The sequence below is a fragment of the Arvicanthis niloticus genome, chromosome 4 (assembly GCF_011762505.2).
Source record: "Arvicanthis niloticus isolate mArvNil1 chromosome 4, mArvNil1.pat.X, whole genome shotgun sequence".
Lineage (NCBI taxonomy): Eukaryota > Metazoa > Chordata > Mammalia > Rodentia > Muridae > Arvicanthis > Arvicanthis niloticus.
Genome location: NC_047661.1, coordinates 11,207,493 through 11,234,623, shown reverse-complemented (window position 1 = coordinate 11,234,623; position 27,131 = coordinate 11,207,493). Strand labels below are relative to the sequence as shown.

Sequence of the window (27,131 nt, the reverse complement as noted above, 5' to 3'; positions counted from 1 at the left end):
TTCAACAAACTCGAACAGGTGAGGGGGCTAGCCATAGGCTGTGCGGGTCCAGAGCTCTCTAGTCACTGAATAGCAAGACTACTTAGCCTGTTGTTAAGTTCAAGGATCAGGAAAGAAGTTCATGTGGCCAGAGTGGAATTGACGAGAGAGTAGTGGATATGGCTTTAAACTTTTTCATAAGGGCTAGTTAGTATGGTGTTATAATTTAAGAGATATTGTAGTATCTCTTGAAGTAATATGGAAGGCCGTTGGAGTATTTTGACAAAAAGGAATGAAGTGATGATACATCTGTTTTAAAACATCACTCTAGTTACTGTGTTGGGGACAACTGTGTTGTATGAAAGCAATGATTTATCGCAGGAACACTAATTAGCTCTTGAGACAGAATGCCCATTCCTGAGCAGGGGAATATTGCAGGACATTGATGTGCTGGTAGGATTAGGACATTCGTGCCTTTGAATGTTCAAGTTATGTCAAGCAGGAGGTTGGTTGTAATTTATCTGCTACAGAGTTTCAAAGGTGGGCAGAACAGAGCTATGTTGTTACATGTCCTCTCTTCATTCAAAACAATGTACTCCTCTCTACTGCACACAATCAATGTTTCTATTGTATTCACTCTCCTATTGGCATAACAATGAACCGTGGTTCTCACAAATTTTTGCCCCTTTTAATATGCCCTTGGCCTTGGAGTGTATGCAGGATTGCTCTGGCAGGCAACCGAAAGAAGTGGCAACTGTATTCACTGGGGTGGGGGTGGGGTGGGCCTCTGGGGAGCCCTTTGGCACGCAACTCATAGACAATTATTTTTATTTAAAAATCCATGATGCCTGGGCACAGCGTTATTCACTATGCAGAGTAATCTGTTCTAATTCATTTTTAAAATTACATATTTTAGTTAGCGTGTAAAGGGTAGGTCTCTGTATAGCTTTCTAATGCATCTTTAGTTTTGCTTAGTCTTTCCTTCACCTGAGCTGTCTCCCTGTCATCTGTTTAAGCCTTTTTATGTCTTGTGTTTGCCTCCTATCCAGACTTCCATGTGACGTGTGACTTTTTTTTCCCTCCCCATGAAGACCCTACCCATCTCATGGCTACTTCCTTACTTCCTGGTCTATGCTAATATCGCATCCAAACACAGAAATATAAAATTCAAAGCTAAGGCAGATACACGATAGAGACTATGACATCTGTCTTTCTGTGCTGGGTTATTCAGTATTTTTTCAGCTCCATCCTTTTTTTTTTCTTTTAGTGTTGAATGGAATTATATTGCCTCTTTGTACCAAACTTTCAGCATTTGTCAGCTGATGGACATCTCAGGTGGTTTCATTCCCCAGCTACTGGGAATAGGACATAGAGTCCTGTCATACCGCCTAGGGACTGCATGGCTGGGTATACGGTGTATGTATAGTGTAGTTTTATATTTTGGTTTTGGAGAAACAGGTAGGCTGATTCCCATAGTACTGCCGTAGTTCACCAACCATGTAATAGGATAACCCACTCCCCCACAGCCTTACCAGTATTTATTCTGTTGGGTTTTTCTTGATAATAGCTACTTTGACAGGAGCGAGATGGAAAGTAGATTTAATTTGTGTTTATCTGATGACCGAAGATGTTGAACATCTTTAAAAGTGCTTATTGATTATTATATTACTTCTTTTGAAAACTGTTCAGTTCCATAGCACCCCCTCCCCTTTTATCAGGTTATCAGGAATCTAAGGCCTTGATCCATGGGAGCCCTGTGCTCTTCTCTTTAAGTACATACCTAGCTCTGATACGACTGGCTTTCTGTATATGAAGTCTGATAAAATGAAAAGAAGTGTTGAACCTAGTGGTAGATTTAATTATGGAGAGGTGGCATTAAATTGGGGGCAATATGTTAGCTGAGATTAGTTTCAAACTGGGATGTAAGCATGTTAAAATTGACTAGATGTCATAAATAGACTGTAGAGACAGAGCATTTTGAGATCTTTCTTCCTGGCTGGTGTATCAAGGTGGAGAGAATGGCTGTGGTTGGAAAGACTACCTGTTTAAAAGTATTTTCCTTTGTTCATGTGGACTATGTGTTGAATCCATAGGATAAAATAGGGTATCGTATAAGATCTTTTAGGCAGGCGACGTAATACCTACCGTATAAATGAGATTATGTCTGCCTTCATATTATTTTTCCTGATAGAAAAAGAAGGGTATACGGGAACATGTCAGTGTAATTAAAGATGCCACATGACAAGCACCAAGGATTTTGAAGGTCTTAATAATTAACATGAAAATTATCAGTTTGTGTCAAGAACAGCTGAGTACTCATCAGACTCCAGAATCCGATAGTTTTCTACTGATTGTGTTGGGAGGAGGGTAGGGAAAGGAGATTGCAGTTGGTGAACTGAAACTAAAGGAGGATATATATATATATATATATATATATATATATATATATGTGTATATATGTGTGTATATATATACATATATATGTGTGTATATATGTACATATATATGTGTGTGTGTGTATGTGTGTGTGTGTGGTAACCTCCTCTCTAGGGATGCTGATAGAAGTGTGAGCAGCTTCTGTATCTGACTGCAGTGAACTGAGTAGCTCTGTTCTTTTCTCATCTCCTCTGATTGCCTGAAGAATATGGAGATCACTCTGTATCAAGGGGCTACAACTGTGTCCCATGGACCAAATCCAGCCCATCATAGGTTTCGATAAATAAAGCTTTCTTGGGACCCAACCATATGCATCCATTTCTTTTCTCTTCTTGCGTGTACCACACAGGATAGAACCGAAAACGTCTGATTCTCTGACCCTTGCAAATGTTGGTGAACACTTTATCTTTTATGTTGTTTAATAGCATCAATGTTAATATACTATCTGGCTGAAAATTGGTCATAATAGCTAAAATAATCTTTGAATATTTACTAAAGGCCAGATTTTTTTTTCACTTTGTATACAATAATTTATTTATTATGACCAAGCCAGTCTACATAATATCAACCAAAATATTTTCAAATACCTTTTGTTGTTTTGACAAATGAAGAAACTAAGGTATACGGTGAAATAATGATGTTCAGGGGGAAACTGCATGGGGACTTCCACCCTAGACAAAGAGCTACAAGCAATTAAGGATGCTGAGGTCAGTAAATGGCCTTCCCATCACCAAGTGGTCAATCCAGATATCAAATACATACAAGTAACATTCTATAGACATATATGCATGTATGTGTACTGCCAGGAAGCATTTGTGACCCCCCCCCCAACCCACCAAAGAGCCGATTCCAATGTAATCACATTAGGGTCTCTTTATTACAAACCCATTCTTAGTTCTTAGGCTTACTCACCAGAGCCATGTAGGACGGTTTGGTTAAGCAGCCTCGAACACCTATTCGGACAAGTTTTTATAGGAAATGGGACCAAGTGATGGGGTATCTATCCTGAATACATCTAAATAAATGACTGTTACAAGCCGATAGGTGGGTGCTCTGAAGCAAGACCATGAACAATACAAACGGTCTGATACAAACGGAATACATCTGAAACAATCAGAGTAATCTTTGATTAACTGTTGCTAGGAAGTAGCTAGGGAGTAAATCTGGGGTATGGGCTAAGAAAAAGTGATGGGGTCCTTCCTGGTACTTAGGTGCAGCTTGGGTTCAGCTGTGGGTCAACGCTATTTTTCTTTTAAGATGGAAGCTAGTCCCAATAAGGAGAAGGTTTGGCTTCTCATATGTATATGATGCATATCTATGTATGTAACAACAAAGAAATAAGAAAGCATTGATTTGGGAGGCAGCAAGTGAGGGAGGATATTTCAGAAGATTCGGAGGGAGGCAAGGTTAGGTAAAAATGATATATCATATTTTAGTTTCAAAAGTAACTTGCTAAAAATTTTACAGAAAGTAATGTATTCAGGTATTCTTTTTGACTGTCTCTATCCTTAATTTTAATGGGATATTGTTGTTGGGTACATAGGAAAATGTATGTCATGAATAGAACTCTGGCTATACTCAGAAAGAAGTGTAATTCATATGTATTTGTGTTCAAATAAAGTTCTATATTATGAATTTAAGATGCTGATTATTCTAAATGAACATTATAGTTGAATTGCCAATGAAATCCAAATATGCCATATAGAAAGTTCTATCATGGCTTCAGTTTTTGTTTAGCCTTAGAAAGCAGAATCTATATAAAGTAATTAAATAGGAAATGGTACGACAAGAGGGGCTGGTCATTTTTTCTACTGACTGCGTTTCTACTGATAGTTTTCAGGAGATCATCTAGTAAGTATGTGGTTCAACTAGTTGAAAAGATGAGTAGCTAAAGACCCAGAACCAGAATATAGTCTTAGTTCTGTACACAATGTGGATTGTATCTCTTCTTCGATCTTTGTGTTTTTAGATTTTGTTTTGTTTTATTTTCTTAAAAGCAAAGCCCTTAACTTAAGAAAAAAATGAGGGCTTCCTACAGCTAAAAATGTTACAGTTGTATAAGTATTTTACACTGTATATTCAAAGAAATAAAGAATTACATCGAATAAATAGCTTGTTAAGGTAAAAGTTGAAGAGACATGGCCCTGCTGTGCACATAGACATATATACACATGCACAGAAATATTCACCTGATATTCCTACAAGATCAGCGTTGCTCACTTTTTTTTTTTTTTTTTTTTTTTTTTTTTTTTTTTTGAGACAGGGTTTCTCTGTGTAGCCCTGACTGTTCTGGAACTCACTCTGTAGACCAGGCTGGCCTCGAACTGAGAAATCTGCCTGCCTCTGCCTCCCAAGTGCTAGGATTAAAGGCGTGTGCCACCACTGCCCGGGGCATGGCTCACTTTTTATGTGAGAGTTATTAGATTCTGTAGTTATATTTAATTTACAGATAATTAAATACCTGCCATGAGATTTTTTTTGTCCTTATATGAGGAATAAATAATCATTCCCCCTTGAGTTTGAATGGGAAGTAAGTCTTGATGAATTTCTTGACCTCTGCGATCCGGCAGCTTGTCTCATGTTTTCTTTAGCAAAATTTGTTTCATTGCTCAATTTGTCTGCTAGTTAAAAGCAAACAAGATACCTGAAATCATGTGTCTGTTTCCCACTGTTGCCTGGGCTATGGATGCCAGACAAAATTGTACTTTAATTGTTTTGACATTTGGATCTGAACAGGGCAGATACAAAAGCTGATTCATCTTGCATAGTAACCTACAATTTTCAACTCAGCATGGTTTTCCCCTAGCAACTTGCTTATAAATGTTGTATCACCTTTAAAAAGTTGAGTTTTAACCATACTGGGATTTTTTTTCTCAGATTTAATTACAGAGTATGATTCGATAACAATCAATAGATGTTTTAGATTTTTCATCTGAAAAATACCTAAGAGGCACTTGTGAATACTTTAAAATAGGTGATTTAAAAGTCCATGCTAGGTTGGGACCTGGTATCCACCTCTTCTCTCTCAGTGCTGGGACCCTGTCTGGTTTGAGTCTGTGCAGGCCATGTGCATGCTGCCACGACGGTCTCTGTGGATTCAAATATGCATTGGTCCTGTTGTATCTGGAAGATCCTGTTTTCTTTGAGTCATCCATCACTTCTTTCTCTCCAATCTTTCTGCCTCTTTCTGCATAGACTCTGCCTCTTTTTCCAAGTAGATCCATTCTTGAGCTTTGAGAGAAGAGGCTTGATGGAGGCATCCCATTTCAGACTAAATGCTCAGATGTCACTCACTCTCTGCATATTGTCCACTGTGGGTCTCTGTGCCAATTCCCATCTACTGCAAATTAAACTTAATGACATCGTTGAGATTCAAGTAACTCATCGTTATCAATTCTTCTCTTGAATGTTGAACATTACATGCTTTCATTATTGAATGGTACATGTGTGTTAAACCCAGCTGTTCTTTTATTCTTTTCAATGTCAAATACAAAATATAATTGTGTGACTTTTGTATCCTTATAAAGGATTCAATTTTAGATCAAACCAAAAACTACACAATAAAATCTTGATGTGTTTGTATTATAGACATTTTTTACATGCTCCTACTTTAAACTCATCTAAGCTTTTTTTTTCTTAAATGACAAAAGGTCCCTCATATTGTGTTTGGAACAAAAGAGCTACAAAACGTGTAAATTAATGTTTGATTAAAATGGCCTTGCTATTGTATTTTTTGACATTTTTCAGTCTCATTTCACCTTCTCTTTGTATTAGATAAATAGGTTGTGGAAGCATTTTCAAATTCTAGACCTTGTCTCTATTGTTCATCCTTCACTTTAATATCTAGACAATGATAGCATAAACCCTTTAAAACAGTGTTCATGAATGCAGCATTACGGATATCAAAGGGGAAAGGCAGGAGGACTTCAGTTACTTTCTCTTAGCATTTGTAGCCTCTTCTGCGACATCTGCCTTTTGTCTTTCACTTATCACTTTCTTGTCCATGTACTCTATCTATGATATCCTCTTAGAATTTTAAACTATTAATTTACAAAGTGAGGCTGATAAAAGCAAATTACTTAACTAGTATTAAGAATGGTGAATAATTTAAGATAGCATTTGCAAAACTATCTGACATGTGTGGAGTTAATCAGGTGTATGTTTAAACCCCATCTCAATGTTCTATTTGGTGCCGGATGACTTGATTCACCTATATTTTACCCTCTACAATGAGAGATATAGTTTCTCCTTTCAGGGTTGTTTTTGAGTGAAACTGGGTTTTAATATGCAAGCATACTAATACTTAAAACACATTTCCTCGGTCCCTGTTCTTGATATGATCATATGTGGGTCAGTGCACAACACTGTTTTGTTCTCTGTTCTTTCCTAAACTCAAAATGTCAGGGGTTCAGTAAGAAAGTATTATAAAGATTTTGTTCAAGTTTATGAAGGTGTTGCATTGTGTATGGAAGATGAGAGACTTTACGTGTTTGGTACATAATCATATAATATAATCATATAAAAAATAGTCAAAAACTACATTTGATACATTTCACATGTCTGTATTATGCTAATTTTTGGTGGCTGCTCACTGCTTTGTGAGTGAGTCCATGTTTTGTCACCCACTCATTGAGGCTGATTGTAATGTGGCCTGAATTAGAGACTCCTGCTCAATTTCTTTTCAAAATACTAACTGTGCTTTAAAGAAAAGTAATTTTAAGTTTTATTTAAAATAGATTTTTTCATATGATATATTCTGAACACTGTTTCCCCCTCCACAGCTCCTTCCAGATTTTCCTAAACTCACATTTTTTTTCTTTTTCTCTCACTAGAAAAGGAATAGTCACTAAAATAGTCACTAAAAATTGTTGGGGCAAAACAAACGGAAAAAAATAGTCAAAAAGTACTTCTGATACATTTCACAATTCCAACTCCCCCAAAATTGATTTTACATATTTACATACAATTCCTCTCTGCATTTCTCCTTTTAAATGGCAAGCATATCGTTAAAATATATTTTTGTGCTTATTTAAGGGCCTCGTTCCTCCGAGCTGGTAACAGTTCCTCTGACAACCCTCTGCTATAGTTTATCTTTCCATATGTCTGACTGCCTTTACGTGGACACTGTATTCTCTCCCAATACCCTGAATCTTGTTTCATTTGCTATATGGCATAGTGTTGTTTAATCCTTGCCTGTTTATTCACCTCATAATTAAAAAGGGATATCTATCTATCTATCTATCTATCTAGATATAGATATAGATATAGATAGATAAAATGTAGATAGAGATATAAATGATAGAGAGATAGAGATGATATAAATATATATTGGTTATGGATATAGATATAGATGGTATAGATATTGAGACAGAGAAAAATATATAGAAAGTGAGGAGTTTTTTCACTTGAATGTATCTTAGAATAGCGTTTTGGTCTGAGCTTTGATTGCCGACAAGCTTACAAGTTAGGAATTGGTAGTCTTGAGATTCATCTCAGCTACTGTCCACATCTATTCATAACAGGACACACAAGGCCCAGTCCTAGCGGAAAGCTGTTAGCAGTTGATGGCTGCTAGGGTGGGGGAGTCCGTTTTTTTTTTTTCTTCAGGGATTGGCCTCTTCTAAGCTTTCTGTTATCCAATGGATGTCCCTACACACATGCACACACTAGCCCAAGTAGACTCAGTCCTTACAGGAAAGAAAGGACAACATTCTTTGCTGTAAGGAAATGTGAGGTTGGGACGTTTACATAGGCATGGCTCTGGGAGAACTTGAAAGCGGGAACCGTGGACAGATACTTCATATGAAATTTCAACGAATAAATAGAATTTTAAAACTGATTTTAAAACAGCTTTGTTATAGTAGTGATATTTTTATTAAAATGTGCAAACATTATCATTATTTCACATTAATAGCATAGAGCTAATGAACTGCTCTTTATTGCTTCCTAAATTAGTTAATATTTCCTTAAACCTCTGCTATGTTTATTGGAGGTAAAAGGATGGTCAAAATAGCAAGTTTGCTGTCTTTTAGAATAGGAGATCCTGGGAGGGCAGACAGTGAGAGACCAGCTGTGGTGGTGAGAAGGGATGGTTCAGAGGAGTTGGCCCCAAGTTCTTTGGGATGTTTCCCCTGGTTACTGACAAAAATGAATAAAACGAGGATTATGTATTATCTTAACAAACGCTAGGTAAGCCTCCTGTCTCACTCCCCACCTATCCACTCCTTGGTTTGTTTTTAATTTTATATGGATCTATAAAGCTCAAAAATTTTTCTCACCCATCATCTTCAGTTCTCTTAAAAGAGAAAACAAAACAAAACATAACAACAATAACAACAAAAAACAAACCAGGCAAAACCTGTTTCTAGAGGATTGGGTAAAACTTCCCAGGATGCGAGACAGGGAGACCAGTGATTTGAAATGGAGGAAAATGAAAAGGGAGACCCTCAGTTTGCTTTTCCCATGTGTAAGGTTTGCATTTGAACAGCAGTGGTGCCTTGGAGAAATGCTTATAAGCAGTTCTAATAGCCTTCATAGGATACTTTCAGTCATTTTATAGTTGAGCATTGATCTTGCTCAATACTTTACCCTTAAAATGAGAACTATAAACTGCGGCTGAGTTTTAAGATCTTCAAGGAAGGGAACTGTTGTAAAATTCAAAGATAGCATCTTTATGTTGGTGCAGTCTTTGAAACAGTATCCAACTGCAGCTTCCCAGAGTGGGATTAGAGCTTTCAGTGACAGAGATCTTGTTTTCATGTTTAAACCCATGTTGTAATGTGAATGTCTGTGACTATGAAGTGATATGAAAAAAATTTTTTCATATGAAAGTTTTTTGCAAAGATGCCTTAACATGTTAATTAGATCCTGGCATCAGTGCTAGGATTAAAAATTGAAACCAGTTTTATAGTTTCTCTGGCTCTATAGGCACATAGATGTTTGTCAAAACAAAATAAAAAACCAAGTGAAAGTAAAATATTTTTCTCTCTCTCTTCGTCTCCCCTCCATCTCCCTCTGTCTTAATAAAACTCATAAATAATTTCTGAGATAGATGAGCATTAGGAATCAGACCTAGAGACTAAAGCACACTCTGGAAATAGGCTAGCAACGGCCCCTTGTTCTTCATATGCTCTGAGTGTGCTTCACTCTAACTAGGCAGCTGAGGAAATGTAGTGTAGGTTTGGCATTAGTGTTACTATTTGTAAACAATAGTGTGGGAAGACAGGGAACTTAGCTGGCATTTATTGCTACTTTAAGATTATTTGATAGAAAGATCTAAGTGACATATATTACAAATCTAAGGTCTTTTGGTTAATTTTCTGATAGAAAATATATGTATTTTAAAAGAGTTTTATTTAAAATGGATTTTAAAGAACAATTTTTAAAAGGAAACATTGTATGCTTATATTTTTTTTCCATATTAAAACAGTATAGTTGTTGCTGAACATTGAAAAAGCAGTAGTATATTTTTAAAAAGAAACAAAATATGTAGTTTTAATTTTTAAAAGCTTGTAGTTCTCTCTCTGTGTATGTGTGTGTGCATGTATGATGTATGTATGTACATGTGTATAGGCATCCATGGAGACCAGAAGAGGACTGTAATTTACAGAGGATTGTGAGCCATGCACTCTGGGTTTTGCAACTTTAACTCAGGTTTTCTGTAAGAGCAACAGGTATCCTTAACTGCTGAGCCATTTCAACCCAACATAATATATGTACTTTAGGAACCAGTGATTCTCCATATATTCTGCACATTTTTAAATCTCATTTTGCATTTTCTTTTTATACTTCTGATCTTATAGTAGTATTTGGAATTTTATGATTTTAACCATATGCATAGATCATATCTTAAACATTTAAAATGTTAATGTCTGGTGATGACATGACTCATTATTCATCTTGGCCATATTAATCTACCATTCTGTTGTCAGCCATTTCAGCTGTTTGCACACATTTACACTACTAAAATAGTGCAAGTTTATTTTTTTTGAGAATTTCTTCAAATGTGTAAGGTTACTGAAAATATTTTTCACGAAATTAGTATTCCTCCCTCTGTTCCCTCCTTCCTTCCTGTTCCCCCATTATTTGCTAGCTAATTCTTGTACTGTTTCTCTCCCCATTCTGCCTTCTCTGCAAATCTCCATGTTTGGTCCTACCAGCATGGCAGCCTGAGTTTACTTGGAGTAGGTGTATCGAAGCTGTACACAGGCAAGAGGATGTGGCTTTTCTCCTTGAGCTTTACCCTTAAACTCACCAGGAGGTTCCTGTTCAGCCTTAGAGCCTTAGGGTACATTCTGTGGCAATCTTTGCAAGAATTTAAATAGAAACTGTAGAATAAAGTAGTGCTTAATCACACATATTTTATCATAGTATGATGTAAACCTAGTATTTCATGCCATTATTAGTAAGGCTCTGTGAACTTACTATTGATTTTTATGAATAATTTACTTCATATTGATCTCAAAGTATAGCAGTTTATCTGTATTAGATTCTAAACATTGAATTGGATACCAAGCCATATTTAAACTTAATAATTTTTTTCAATAAAATTCATCACTTTACAGTGAAAGATAAATACTGCAGAAAGAAAAAGAGAAGGATGTTAGCATCCTTGTGGGGATATGTGGATTTTCTCCTAGCTTCAGAAGTTCTTATTTCTATTAAGTCTATATTAAGTCTATCTTATTTCTTAAGTCTATATTCTATGACTTTGTGGTTGACTGTCTTATGACTTGAACTATGTATTTCCTTGGGACACATTTCTTTCTTCAACATACTTTGCACTTGAAGCTCTTATCATTTATTATAAAAATATATGTGAAAAATATCTCACTGAAGTGTTGATATAGTTTTTGGGAAGATATAATGTGTGATTATTAAATAATGTCTGTACTTATTCATGTGTTTTTAGAATAGCATTTAATTTCTATACAATGTAGTTTCTCTTATATACTTTAAATAACTTGAAAGACAATAGTACTGTCCAATCTCTCCCTCAGGCCCCTGTGTGTTTGTGTATGCACTTGTATGTGAGTGGGGTCATTATTTTTTGAGTATATAAAATTACAGTAGCATACAGATATCATTCTTCATTAAAAGAATAATTGTGGTAGAAATAATGCAGCTTTGTGTTGTTATATTGCCTTTGAAATTTTTCATGTAGTACGTTTTAAAAGGATTTTCAATGTAACAGTATTTCTAGTATAACTACTACATGGTCATTTAATGCCACTGTTTTGTAGGGAACCCATAAGAATGTGTAGGAAAAACATTGAATTTTGTTTTTGAATTTTTCCTTAAGAGCTTTTCCTAAATATCATTTTTATTGTTATAAGACCATTTGTCTTCTGTTGTTGAGAAATCCTCACCTACTCCTCTTCGACTGCTTATTGTATACTTGAGCAAGAGGATCTAGTCACTATTTTCCAATAGGAAGTCAAGTCAGAATTTTTAACAGTTTTCACAAATACATTCCTTCCATGGTAAACATTTTTTTCTCTGTCCTAAGTTTATTATAGTAGATCATGTTACAAAACAATTAACAAATAGGTTAAAAAAAAAAGCTGTTGATCTAAGAAGGGGAAAAATTGATGCAGCAATATTGATATATTATAGGTATTCCAATTGTTGTATCTGTTTAGGAAGACTACCAAGGGGCCGATTCTGATTGCAATTGCTATGGGGTCTTTGTTCAAGCTTGATCTTGGGCTCACTGCTATCACTGACACAGCAGGATGGGAGGGTGAAGCCCTGAGCCTTAAATATGGCAAGGTTTTATAAGAAATGGTGAACATGTGGGGGAGGGGGGCGGTTCTAGCCTGGAAGCATCTAATTGAATGACTATTATAAGCTGACATGTGGGTGCTCTGAAGCAAAAGCGTGAACAATCACATATTGACTGAAGTACATTTGGAACTACCAGACTAATCCTGATTGGCTGTTGCTAGGGAGTAGCTAGGGTATAACTCTGGGGTATGGGCCAGAGACAAGCTATGTGGTTCTTCCTGGAACTTGGGGGCAGCTTGGGTTCAGCTGTATGTCAAGTTCTCAGGCCCCCTTTCTTTTAATATGGAGGCCGGTTCCAAGATGGAGTAGGCTTGGCCTCTCACAATAACATGGCTCTTTCTGAAAAAATTAAAAGTATCGGAATTCAAGATCGTGAAGAAACAATTTAGAGAATTCTGTCTCTTTTCATAGATAATGTCAGAGTATATTCATCCTGAGTTAGGGATACTGGCTGTCCCAGAATAGTCTTGAATGAAAATGGGGAAAGACAAATGGACCCTTGGAAATAAGTACTAGGAAACTATGAAGCTGCAAGGGTAAGTCAATTTATATTATAGATTTAAGATAGATGAGAACCTAACAAAATTTATGTTTTGTTAGTTTTTAAAATTGGTTTATTGATTATAAGACAGAGATGCTAATAGACTTGCTTTTGCCAAGAGTCAACTCAGTAATGCATATACTTTATTGATGATGCTCTGCCATCTTTTTATAAGATAGCTGTGAGCTGACATGTATCTCTGGGCTTTAATCCACCATGCGAATGTACAGAATTTCAAAGAAACAGTGGTTGCTTACACTCTATTACATACACAAAGTCAACTTCTTTGGAGGAATGCTACATAAAACAAACTACTATGTGCACATAAAAGAACACAGGTTATTTGCTGGATCAGAGCAAAGAAATGGGGGGGGGCACAGCATTCATATATGTAAATTCAAAAATCTCTAAACAAGAAATAGCATTAGACTGAGAAAACTATCACATTCTTTTGTGAGAGTGCTACACACTAACTACAAATGATATACTTCATTATAAAATAAGAATACACTTCAGGAACCATCTGATTTTGATAATGTGCAGTCTTAATTTTGGAGGGTGAGTCCACAAAATAGATTAAGTTCTTTAAATGTGTTTTAGATATATGAAAGATGAATTTTTTTTTAAGGAAGAGCTAGTTGCATGATCCAGTGGATAAAGACATGTGCTACACCTGAGTCTTATTCTGAGAACTATTGTGGTTAAAGAGAGAGAGAGTGGACTATCCTATCACTCCCATGAATTTACAAGCTTAATTAAAAACAAATGATGCATGTTAGAATTTTGTCTTCTAACTTTATTGAAACTTTATTATAACTTATATGTGCAATTTTTTTTTGTTTTAAGAAGTAAACTGTTTTACAGTCCAAAACCTATCCCTGAGTTAAATTTAGATATTATTATTTTATAGTCCGTTATTTCATTCTCTAGTTGTTCAGTTTCATTGTAGTATGTTTTATTCTATAACCCACTCCTAATATCCTCTCCTACACTCTGCTTTAGAGATCAAACTCCTTTGCCTGCAAGGCAAGCAAAATACCACTAAACTACATCCAAGACCCTGTTTCTTGCATGTTGAAATTTCTGGCACATAATAACCATTTGCATGAAGTGTCTAATAACAAAGCTATTTACACTAACTAAAACACATTACTTATATTTCACATAAAATTTGTAGAGAACGTTTTGATATTTTAAAAGCTTCAAATCATAATTAAGATGAATAAAATTTTGTAGTAACAAGGATTGAACCTAGGGCCTTGTGCGTAAGTTAGGCAAGTGCCCTACATTTGAAGTATATCCCTAATCTGTGATGTAACTCAAACTTTATCTGAATTAAATATTTCCAAATATAGCTGCTAATTATATTTGAACTGTTATTATCTTGTGGATAATAATCTTCTGTGATTTGATTAATAGTGAGGGACATTTTCTTCTAGCATTTCTGTAGTGTTAGAGTAAATAGTTCTCTGTTTATTGAGTTAAGCTTACTTTTCTCTCTTGCAGTCTTAGGCCTGTGTAGGTAGTTTTGGCTGGGAATGGCCCTGAGGGTTCCTCCTGGCTGTGGGAATGCAGAAAGTTCCTCTAGGCAGGAAGTTAGGCATGGTTGCTGTGGCTCCAAGGTTCTTCACTGCGCAGGTCCCAATGACTGCACATATCCATGGGTTTTTACAGGCTTTAATGTCATGGCAGATGGTGGATGGATCTGGATGCACCCCCCCACCCCCCCTGCAAACCCAGGGCAGACCTGAGTTAAATAGAGAGGGAGAGAGGGGGAGGGTCTGGGGAAGAATGCTGAATTGGCTCCACCTCTGGCCTTCAGGCATCTCATTAGTATGTAAATCTCTCTAGGGCCCGAGGTACTGTTCCTCTGACTGGTGGTCTCAGACCTCTCTGTGGGAGGGGGTTGTTGGAGGGTTGAAGCTAAATGAAAAGAACCAGGGCCAGGGAGCAGAGCTGAACTCCTGCTGTCCAATAAGGTTCCGGGGTTCCAAGCTCATGCTCCACCAAGCACCTAGCTGCTTCTCACAGCCCAATGCCCCACAGGCCTGGTGCCTAAATATTTTTATGCTTTTACAACCAGTTTGCCCATTTTGTAGTCTTTATGTGTGTGTGTAGCTGTATAGTTCAGTGTGTATATCTGTGTGTTGGTATTTGCAGACAAAGGTTACTGTATATAGTAAACAGACTTGACGTGTACATTGATTTAAATAAGATAGGAGTTAATTTCTTCTTTCATTACAGTATATCCAGTCCACCATGTCCAAGACATTAGCATCACTAAGTTACCAATCTCATATTCTTGTGCTGTGCAAGCTAGGATCTCATGTTCCTAGTGTTAGGTACAAGGCTAAAGTTGGGTCACTGCAGTACTTCCATTCTAATTTGGAAAAAAGAACGAAAATGCACATAGGTAAATGGAAGACAATTTCATTGAAAACCAATGGTCAAATCTGTATATTTTACTGGTTAGAATCTTATCATATGATAATAATTGCTGTAGAAGGTCTTGGGAAATTCAATTTCTTTGGATTAAGAAGGCCACTATTTAGCAAAACTGTTAATATGAAACAAATGAAAATAGATGTTAGGTGACTACCAATAGGTACCACAGGACATTCAATTTGTACCATGCTGTTTGGTAGTTTTATCTGATTTGTTCTGTGTGGCAATTAAGGAGAGGATTAAGGGGAGGAGGTAAAATTCATTCCTGTTTTTCTAGTGTGAACCTGCTGGGATCTAACAGAAAGGAATGCTGGTGGTAATTAGTAGGATCCCAAGGACAAGAACTGATTCTTAGGAAGCACAGGTTGTGCTTATGGCCCATACAACTCTCCCTAATGTGGAAACATTTTTGTTCATTATTGGTCTTAAGAGAATCTGGCTTTCAAAAGTTACTCAAGGGACCTTGGATTTCATGCACAGGACATTTTACACATGCACATTTCTTTATTTTTATCAGTAAGAATAGTGCATTTCAGATTAAAATATTGAGGAATTTGGTAGAAGCTGAAGGAATTCAAGGAGTCTCATCCATTGCTAACGATCATAAAACACTAATTCGTTACAAATTAATATTTCTTAAAAAATTATATGTATTTGAAGACAGCCTGCTTTCTGTACACATATTGTATCACATGAGATATGAAGTATTTATGAGATTATTTTATATTTGCAAAGACTAAATATAACCTACAAAGCTATCAGTTATGGAGTGGTTAAATCAGCAATGATATTTCCATACACTAAAAATGATAATAAAGTGATGAAAATAGTGAAGTATGTTTTTAGATTTAGTACCTGAAAAAAATAGCATAATAGTTATATAAAATAAGATGTATATTCAAATTGGTCCTATGTTCATAAAATAGCCCAAAGTTAAAACTAATACTTAGGAATTTCACTATAATTTATCTCTAGAAATTCTAAGTTTTTCTTTCTGTAATAATGCTTTATTTGTTGTAGTAAAGGATATATTTCTTTGATAATACAAATCATGGAGTATTTATTTTAGAAAGCAGTATTAATTGGCTAGCCCAGCTCTTTCTGAGGCACAGCTTTACTTCTACAGATTTCTTGCTATCGGGATGTCCTGCATGCCCTTCACAGTCATAAAACTTCGTGGGTAGTCAGAGACTATTCATTTTTCATTTAGCTAGTATAAGTAAGTAAATCCCCCCCAAAAAAAAATGTCTCTAGAGATGGACTTAGGCCTGGACTTGACTGGTACTGGTATGGACATATAGAGAATGTTACAGAAAAACAAAATATATAAAACTTATCTGAATGTCATGCAAGGAAAATCCATGTTGTTGGAAATACTAGTTAGCTGAAATGTCCCATTAGGCTTCACATGTGTGAACACTTGTTTTCAAATGGAGATGCTGCTTTTTGAGTTAGGTAATGTTTAAGGAGGTGGGGCCCAGCTAGCAGAGGTAGGTCGCTAGAGGTGAACCTTTCAGGGTTATAGCCAGCCCTGTTTCTGGTCTTGCACTCTGCATCTGGTCCAGCAGCAGTATAATGGGTGGTTCCCCACACTGCCACCATCTTGGTCAGAGCTATTCCCGCAGCCTTGCCTCCCTGATGTAGTAGACTGCACCCCTGACACAAAGAGCAGAAACAAACCTCTTGCTTGAGTCATGCCTGTCATTTATGCTCTGAAAAAAACTTCTTTTTTTGAGGCAGGATGCTCAGACGTCTTAATGACCTGTATGAATTGCCTTTTTTGCCTTATTATCTTATTAAATAGAATCCATTCAGTTCTTTGGAAGGAGATGTCAAGTTAATAGTCTCTTAGTGGCTTTGAATCGCTGTCAGATGATGTAATTTCTACATGTATATGCTTCTCCTCTGGATGTTCTGTATTGGAGACAGGATACCTTGAAGTGATTAGAATACATAAGGCAGTCTTCTAATGCCTTGCATGTACACACACATTTTAATTCTATACAAAATTATATTATTTCTTTTGGTACTGAACATGCTTATTTTGCAGTTGATGTTTCTGGAGAGTGTCTGTAGTATAGGACATAAACAACTATTAAGTGGTCACTTAACACTGTTGCCACTATGACTGCCATCTCCACAGTATTTTTAAAAAATTCTGCACACAAACTGCTTATTTTTATTTACACGTTATAGAAAATATTTAAGGTAGGAAAGAAATGAAAAAGTTGTTATATACTCAATTATATGACACTACTCTATTGGTATATCTGTCATGTATTATTTAGATCAGTGTTCTTCAGCCTTCAGGATGCTTCTCATTGGTGAGCTACAAAGACTTTTTAATGAAATACAGATAGTGTTTTGTGATTAAAATAATTGAACAGCACAAACGAGGAATGCTTTAACATTGCATATAAAAGGTAGTATTTTGTGACAATATTTAAAGAAGGATATTTTTTAGATATCTGTACCTGCAGTAGACAGTAGATTCTTAGTTCGATAGATATTTTAGCAAAAAGAATTGTTTAAATGCATGTACAGTAAGTTTTGTTTCATTCTAAGATTCTCATTTACTTCTCTTTTCCTGCTCCTTTTTATTTCCTGTGAATAAAAATGGCATCATATTGTGCATGGCGTTAATATGGATCCTTTAACTTTGTTGTGAATTTCCTCCTGCTGTAAACATTCTTCTTCAGAGGCATCTGAGATGAAGAATCTGCTCCTTGGTGTCCAGAGGCCTCAACTCTGATTGCATCTGTAATTTGTTCTAACACTAACATTTTATTGGACATTTTGGTTGTTTCTGATTGGGGGCACTATAAACACATCATTGCCTCTTTGTCCTTTTGCATCCCTAGTCACTAGTTTCTATGTGAACTCTTCCAACACAGAAATTGGTAGGTGAAAGAATCAACATCTCTTGTATATACATGAGAAATGTCTGGGTTTATTCCATGAATGCTTCTGTTTCTGTGTCCTCGACCAATGTCAGGCCTTAACTACAGCATGGTAGTTGTTTGTCACTTATCTTCATTAAATATATTTTCTGGAACATAAATCACAGCTTTACATTTCTTTCTTTTTCATTTCAATCAATAAATTTATTCTCTCCCTTAAAACTCTTGGGTCATTCTAAATCACACCTCTGTCTTTTGAAAGGTAAATTATACTTTCAATTATATACAATGTATATCCTTGTTCATAACATTATGAACTATTTTCACACTGTTTAACTTGTATCATTGTTTATAAGACTGTGTACTAGTTTCACACTGCTGATGATAACAGAATCATCTGTGGGTATGAGACCCTGACCTCTACTCCCTTCAGCCCTGTGATTTTTTTTTCCTCTGTTTTTTGGTTGAAGATTGTTGTTAAGCTAGAAAAGCATCGCTTTATTTCAATGGAAAGTCCTTTTCATATTAATATATCCTGATCACACTTTTTCCTTTCCCAACCTTCTCTCAGATCATCCCTATCCCCCCACCTACCTAACTCCATGCATCTCCTTTATCTCTTTTTAAACAAAGAAAAATGAACAAAACCAAAAAAGTAAACCATCAAAATACACATATACATAAATAAACCCCATAAAATGGAAACAAAAATATGCAACAAAAGACCAATAAGATGAAAAATGACCAAACAAAGCAATGTGAGAACAAAAGCCTCTGAAAATAGCATTGAATTTGTTTTGTGTTGACTCTTGGGCATGGGGCCCACTCTAAAGTTTGGTTGGTTAACTCATCTGTTGAGAATTCCTTGGAGAAAGTGATTTTTTTTCTTTACAGTTGCAGATAGCATCTTGTTTAGCTGTGGGATATTGAATCCACTTCCATGTCATAGTGCTTGGGACTCTGTGGGTCAGTCTTGTTAATCTGTAAAGCACTGCTACCTTAATGTTTTCCATCCCTTTGCTCTTCCAGGCTTTCTACTTCCTCTTCCTTGAGCTCTGAGAAGAGGGTTTGATAAAGACATTCCATTTAGGATTGAGTCCTCAGATGTCTCACACTCTGTACAGCTTTTACGATGGTGGGCCTCTGTTTCTGTTCCCATATACTGCAAAAGGAAACTTCTCTGATGAAGCCTGAGAAAAGCACTGATCCGTGGGTATAGTGGAATGTTGTTAGGAGTCATTTTATTGCTTTGCTTCCTTAGCAGAATAGTAGTATTTTGTTTTCCCTGAGGCTCATGGCCTATGTAGTCTCATGTTCTTGGCCACCCAAGTGTCAGGCATGTGTTCCATCTCAAGAAATGTGAATTACAACCAATCAGACAGTGATTGGTTACTTCCATATAGTTTGTCCCTCCAATGTACATATAATGCAGATAGGTCATCATTATAGGTCACACAGGTGATAGCTCTTGTCACCAATGCTTCTTAACTTCTCTCCTTCCTGTGACATGTCTTTACTTTCATTATCAATGAAATTTGCTTTCAATATTGGATGACCTGAGTTCTGGCTTTACATTCTTGTTTACTGAAAAGACAGGATATATACCTACGATATTTATAGCCCTAGACATTATGTACACAGCTGATGGAGTGTTTTAGCTGCTGAGAATCATTTAATCTCACATAGCCTTTACTTACTTATTTTTCAGCAGCAGATGAAGAGAAGGTGCATAATAATATTAACATGGACTAAGAAAGATCAAATATGCCCATTTGGAATTTAGTAATTAGGTGTCATGTCAAGCATAGACTCTTATCTTAATATATTTGTATTTTGAAGCTAATATGAAATCACATCTCACATTTTCAAAACAGAACTTAATGGAAGTTAGATAATCTATAAATAATATCTAATTGAATGTAATAATTTTTTCTTGAAAAAATTTTCAGGCAATTGCCTCACAAATTTTAATTAGCAAAATTAGGATTTGCTTAGAATCACAGAATCTACTTTATGTATTTTGTGAGGTTTTAACGTTTGAGATCTGTGACATTTTAGGTTTACTAGGAACAAGACTATCTGAAGGTTTAGTGTGTGATATCAAGGAATAAGAATCTACATGCATTTTGTCAGAGAGTTTTTGACATCAATAAAATTTTAAACCCACCTCACCACTAACCCTAAAAGGAGCTACTTGAAAGTCAGTGTATTTTTACCTAGTAATTGGTGTGTACAGGAGATTGACAACACCTCTAGTTCTGTAGTGTTGCGTTTCTTACAAAGTTCTGCTGTAGCCACATCTTTCCTTACTCAGCAGAGCCCTGCATATCCTTTATTTCAACAATCTTACTTGGCAGGGATACTAGGTCGCATCTTGTTTAAGTCTGTGCTATGCACTAAACTAACCATGTGGCATGTGAACTACAGTCAGACTGGCTGCCAGTTCTCAAGGACTTCTCATGCATCATGGGGAATTGCATATTCCACGGTTTTTCCAACCGGGTTATTTATTAAGGACATAGCAGCCCAGAACATTGACATGGGCTTGTTTCCTCCATTGTCCTTGTCAATCTGTTATAAACATTGCCATTGCAATAAGACTTATCTAGGTAAAAATACTCTGTAAAGGGGACAAGTCAAATCTTAAGAGAAATATTATTTCATAGTATTAAGAAAGATTCACAGGTCAGGCAAAAAAACATAGATTCTTACGTAATAGTTTAGTGTAAAATAATGTTCAAATATAATATTTGATAATGAATAATGCATTTAAAAATCTGTTTAAAAATAAACCAAGCTACAGATTAATTAAAAAACAAACAGTAAATTGCAATTACGTACTAGCAGGTGTGGATGTTTTTGCTAACAAGAAAGTCTCTTCAATATTTAGACATGGATGAAGGAGGGCCTGAGAGTCCAACCCCTTCAGAGCTAACTGTTGGCTACTGATAAAAGATGGAGCAAGATCTATAGAGGACTTAGAATAAGAATCTAAATCTATGGAAAAGAACAAAACAAGGAGAAGAACATGCACACTGTTAGCTTGGTTTTTAAGATGCTAATATTCTTGAATTTGTATCATAATCTTTCTTATGTACGTTCTGTAGTTTAACTGAAGGTTGGGTCAAATATTTCTTCAGGCTAGAATCTCATTCTTACGATTCTTAACTCTATGTTCTATCTATACATTTTCCAATTATGTTTTTATTGCATTAAAAAGAATAAAACCTTTTGAAAGAAGCTACAGGACAGATACAGATTTAAAAACAAACAAACAAACAAACAACACCAAAAAAAAACGTGTTCCAATAAAATGCTTGTATACAATCTTTGAGTCACTTTGAGTGACTTGTTATGATGCTTTTAAACACTGACATCTCAGAATCACAAAGTATCATGTTGGGTGATTCTTCGTAAGGGTAAGGGACATTGGTTTGCATCAAGTTACTGCCTAGCCTAAATTTCTTGATTGGCTTTCTCCAGAACTTCCTAGTTTAATTTGTTTTAGAATATTAGCAGTTGCACCATTAAGGAATTATGCTTCCAAGTAGAAATTTGCATGCCGTACTTTAGCTGCTGTTCAATTCTTACTTTCAGAAGTAAACATAAGCAAGGGAAGAAATCACCCACACACATTTCAAAGTCTTGTTTTTTTTTTTTATTTTTATTTATTTATTTATTTTTTTATTTTCTACCACCCCACCAGCCAATGTAGAATAAGTGTACAATTGTATTAAGAAACTTCAAAATATTATCATTTCATTGTTGCCCATGAGTACTTCTATGAGACCTGTCAAAGAACTGTTGAGTATCTGAGGTATGAAAATGGAAAGATTTCACAGAATGAATGGGAGAAAGGTAATGGCTGCATGTATACAAGAGGAACATGTAGGGAACTGAGGGATCCATTTATCTGTGACGAAAAATACCTAGATCAGTTTGTGCTTGAAGTCTAATTTATTTAACTTGGTATTTTATATTTGATCTACTTCTGTTTTAAAAAAAAAAAACCCAACTGGTTCCATTTCAGAAATCTATTTAACGGGAAAAATATTTGTCATTGTTTTAATGTTGTATCTTTGATGCATTTTAGTGTCAAGATACGTGTAGTTGTGAGGTTTATGGTAATTTCTATTTAGCCTCTGGATAAGAAGACTCCCCCCGAGTGACAGCTTTTAGCAATATTTCTGAAAATCTAAGCATTAGACAAACAATGTAATCATCTGTGTTTGACAAGTACAGGATTATCAAGGGATGACTGAGGTTGCAATTTAAATACTCCATGGTATATTACAAAGAATATTGTTTATAGTATAATTTATTCAAACTGTGGTAAAACATAAATCAGTAGAAACAAAAAGAAACTTGGGAAACATAATTTCTCCTCTATATAAAATATTGTGATCCTTGCGAGCATCAGGATATTAAAGTAACACATTGCTAGGTATCAGTTGAAATTTTCAACAGAAGTATTAGAAGTATTAATTGGTATACATAATGAATGAATGTTATACATAATTTTTAAAATAATTGTATCCACATACATTTATCTTTTTATGTCAAAATAACATTTTAAAATATTGTTTAAATTATAACCTAATCTTCTTTATGGAAAGTAAATTCTTGATATCTTTTCATTACAAGGGATTTTTTTTTTTGTGAAGGAATTCCAACTTTTAGAGCATTATTTTATATAAACTAATAGGTTCTAGCCTTCTTTCTGACATTCTGTAATTTCTCTATATATTTCCTAGCAGCTTGTATAAAAGCTTCATGGCCTGAACATTAATTAGGCACACTAGAGTTTATTAAACATGTTATTATTGTTATGATTTTATGAGTTTATTAGAAATACAAGTGGAATAACTGATTTTACTTAGACAGTTAAGCTGTCATTTACCATGAATGTTCCATCATTATTCACACTTTACCTCAGCCTTCTAGGCTTCAGTGTATCTGAATTCATCACACTTACAATGGGGGAATATTTGATGATAGAATTTGAAATATAGAATACTACCAGTATGGATGATAGTTGATACAGTATTCTGGGATTTCAAAAATAAATCTTTTTATGCTAATTCTTGCAAAATCTACTATAAAATCTACTAAGAGCAAACTGAACATAAAGTAGAAAAAATTATTGTATCTATTTAGTATTGCAGTTTTGGGGGTTACTTTATTTTTCTTTCTTTTTAAAATGATTTATTTATTTATATTCTTTCATGTATTCCCATGTGAGAGTACCAGATGCCTTGTAATTGGAGTTACAAACAGTCATGAGCTTCCATGTATGTGCTGGGAATTGAACCCAGATCCTCTGGAAGGATAGCCAGTGCTCTGAACTTTTTTTTACTCCATATCTAAGGAATAGTAAGGAACATGTTTATGAGGGAAGTTGATGTCCAAGATAAAGGAGGAACAGTAAGCAAACTGAGTAGTTGCCTCTCCAAGTATATTTGTGAATGCAAGCAGGAAAAGTGCTGTTGCAGACGTGTCCTCCTAGGGCAGAGGGAGAGAGATGTTGTGCACTCTCCTTAGTGAGAATGTTTTGCAATTCTTGTGGAGCTAGCTGTGAGTTGGGGATTGACAGACATATATAACAACAAGAGTGCCAGAAAGCCAAAAGCAAAGAAGATGGTAGTTATATTTAAGTAATGAAATCATCTAGGTAAAGGCTTAGTGCATGTAAGGACTCAAGTGACATCGATGTGTTAGCAGGGAGGCAGACTGAGATAGGCAGGGGAAGAGAAGAGTATGTAGTAATATCATCAATAAGGAAATAGAGAATAATCCTGGATCTTGCTTATTTTCTACTATGGAAGGCTGAACTTACATAATTAATTACAGTTAGTTTGGAGACAGTCTTATAGAATAAATTTGCTTAAATCACACCAACTCAAATAACTGTATTCACAAACAGATTTAAAGTTGAAGCAGGCAATTATCACTGCCTTGCAAATCCTGTCTCACTACTTTCCTGTTGACCTGGTCACAGGAAGGTCAAAGTATCTACAGTGAAGTGATCTGAATGGTGCATTGTGGTAGGCCTGAGCTGCAAGGGGAATTGATTACTTTTGACTTGATAAAAATGGGAGAATGTATATAGCTATTCTGCGATCAGAGTTGCACTGGAGGATAATTTTGTACTATTCAGTCACTTGAACTTATGTAATACTAACTAATATGTAAGAAAATGAGTTTGAAAGACATTAAAATTGTCAAATTTAAGTGTAGCAGTGAACAAAAATAGATATGTAAAAAACAATTGAAAAATGTATTCTCAGGAAAATGATCCATTAAAACATGGAGGTATCAGAGCCATGTCAGAAGTGTCTGGCACAGGTGATTGGCTTGAGAGCAATACAGAGAACCAGTGCAGATTAGGAGCTTAGCTACCTCTAGCCTCTCACCTCTAAGTTGTGTACAATTTATTCATTAAAGAACTAAACACATATCTGATGTAGTTTCATACCATATTCCTTACTACAAGGAAATTAGTTAATTTTAAGTCAAGCAGACTATTTTATGTCATCTATGCCTGTGGTTTGACTTGGATGGACATTTCATCTTTTAAACCTTAGCCTTATAACGTGTAATGAATATAACTTGGTTAATTTCTGCATTCAAAGTCTTAATACATGATTTTACTAGTAGACATTGTTGCCTATAATATGCTAAGCCTTTACAATTCCGTTTATCCTCTTGCAAAGAGCATACAATATGAAAACAGAAGGTCCTTACAAGTGATTTTATCTTAACTAGCTTAGGTAGATTACTAGTGTATTATTATTAACTTTTAAATATCCATGCACATGCATATATAAATTGTTCCTGACCCTCCTACTTCACAACCCTCACTTCTATCTTCTTCCATGAGTGTCCTTTGTTCTTCTAAGACAATTTCACTTCTACTTCCATGTCACATGATAACAGAAAAGTTGTATATGTAAATCCTAGGAATGACAAATCAAAGACACTCTACAATATGTGTCTTACCAAGATTGCTTCATTTACTAATGTGATGATCTCATTCAACCCATTCTCTTTAAAAATAACACATCTTCATTCTTCATAAGTGAAAAAAAATGTCTGTTATGTATATAGGCCACATTTCAATTACAGCTTTAAGCTTACCTGCCCCATTAGAGGAGTGAAATAATTAAGTAAGGTCAATTTTAGTGCTTCCTATTTTAGCCTTTCTCTTCAAAGGAACTCCTTTAAAGGCCTCTTGCAAGGCTTGAGTACTTTGATGGGTTAAAGATTGGTTGTTTTTTTTTTTTTTTTCACAACTGGCAAGATAAGATGTTTAGATATCTTCATACTTCAGACCTACACTTATAATATACTTAGTACTATCTTTACTCTCAATTCAAAACAGCAATGAAGCCAACAGGAGGAAGGAAGAGCAGGAAAATGGGGAAATTTTATAGGAATATAAGGCTCATATATCAGCATGAACCTTTTAAGTAAGAGGGAATAAGTGAGTCCAAGGAAGTATGGAATCATGGGAAAAGAATCCATGAGTATTAAGATGCTGGAACAGTGTCTTGGAAGGAAGCACTTGGAGAATGGGCGATTAATTAAATAGGAGTTCAGCATGGGTTTGCATTTTATTTTCAGAAATTGCTCTGAACCTCAGCTCACCATGTTCTCTACACCATCTTATATAACTTTTTGCACTGACATGAAATAGCAGGCTTTGAGTTACATAACAGTCTGCCCTATGCTTCACAATTGTCTTTTTTGTTTGTTTGTTTGTTTGTTTGTCTTGAGACTATGATATAAGTACATCCTTTTTCTTTAGTTTCCTCCCACCAAACTACCACCATATATCCCCATTGTTCCCTTTCAAGTTTATAAATTATTTTTCCATTGATTGTCATTACATGAATATATGTATATACAGATACAGTTCTTAATATAATTCTCTCACTCTCTATAATGTTAGTTGTATATATATTTTCTGCATTGATTATGTGGTATTGGATACCAACTTGTGTGCTCTTCTTCCTTGGAGAGACAATTTTTCCCACTCTCGGATTTTTTATTTGCCTGCATATCTTTGTGTAGGTTGAGGCTTATTGGATTTGCCCATGTCCACTTTAACATGATGTCAGTAGCTCTACATAAAAAATTCTCACCATGATTGCCTAAGCATGCTCTGAAAAGGGACAACACCTTGACTGCCTTTCAGCTATTAAAAAGTATCAGCTTAACCAAGTTTCTAAATCTCTGGAGTGTCAAATAGCCAGGAGTTCCAGAACAGCCTGGTTACAAAGTAAGATCCTGCTTCAGAAATAACAACAACAACAAAACCAAAAACAACAAAATAACCAACCAATCAACCAAAGAATAACCCAATAAAACAAACAAAGCAGAACAACAAAGCCAAAACCCCAGAAGGAAATACAATTTTTAAAATTGCTAGTTGAGAATGCCCAAAATACCATTTATAGATGATAGCCATACAGGAATAAAATTACATTGAAAATGCATAGGTTTTGACTCCTAAATATGTTATATTTATAGTTCTCTGAGAATAATTTACATTATTGGTAGTGTTGAATATTGAATTCATTACATTTAGTTCAGTTTCTTTTTTTTGAGATCAAGTATATGTTTAAAGAAATGAACACTAATTCAGAATATTACTGGGATTCTCAGAAATTGTCTTAGCTTGTAGTTTAATATAGATAACAATTTTCTGGAATGTTTTGTATCATTAACATTTTGAACCATTCACATTTCTTCCAATATTAATTTACTATAAATTTGCTTGACATATCCACCAATCCTATGATATTCCTTACTTATTTAGTATAAGAAATACTTACATAAGTCATTCTCCTTCAAAAATTTTACTAAAATGTATAAACATTACTTTCTATATCTAAGTATTAAAATCATTTTTGGAGGCAAAATTAATTTTTTCAAATTCATTTTTGCTTTTTCTGTGCCTATAAGGATAAGTTTTACTTGTCTTATATGGATACTTAGGTTTTTTTTTAATACATAAAAACATGAGTGTGGTGGTTTATGCC

At 35.2% G+C, this 27,131-nt stretch overlaps 1 long non-coding RNA gene across 1 annotated transcript in view; it reads left to right on the top strand.

Annotated features, from left to right (window-relative positions):
• The window catches only part of LOC143441948 (uncharacterized), a 250,804-nt gene that overhangs the window by 1,181 nt on the left and 222,492 nt on the right, over positions 1-27,131 (top strand). The window lies entirely within an intron of this gene.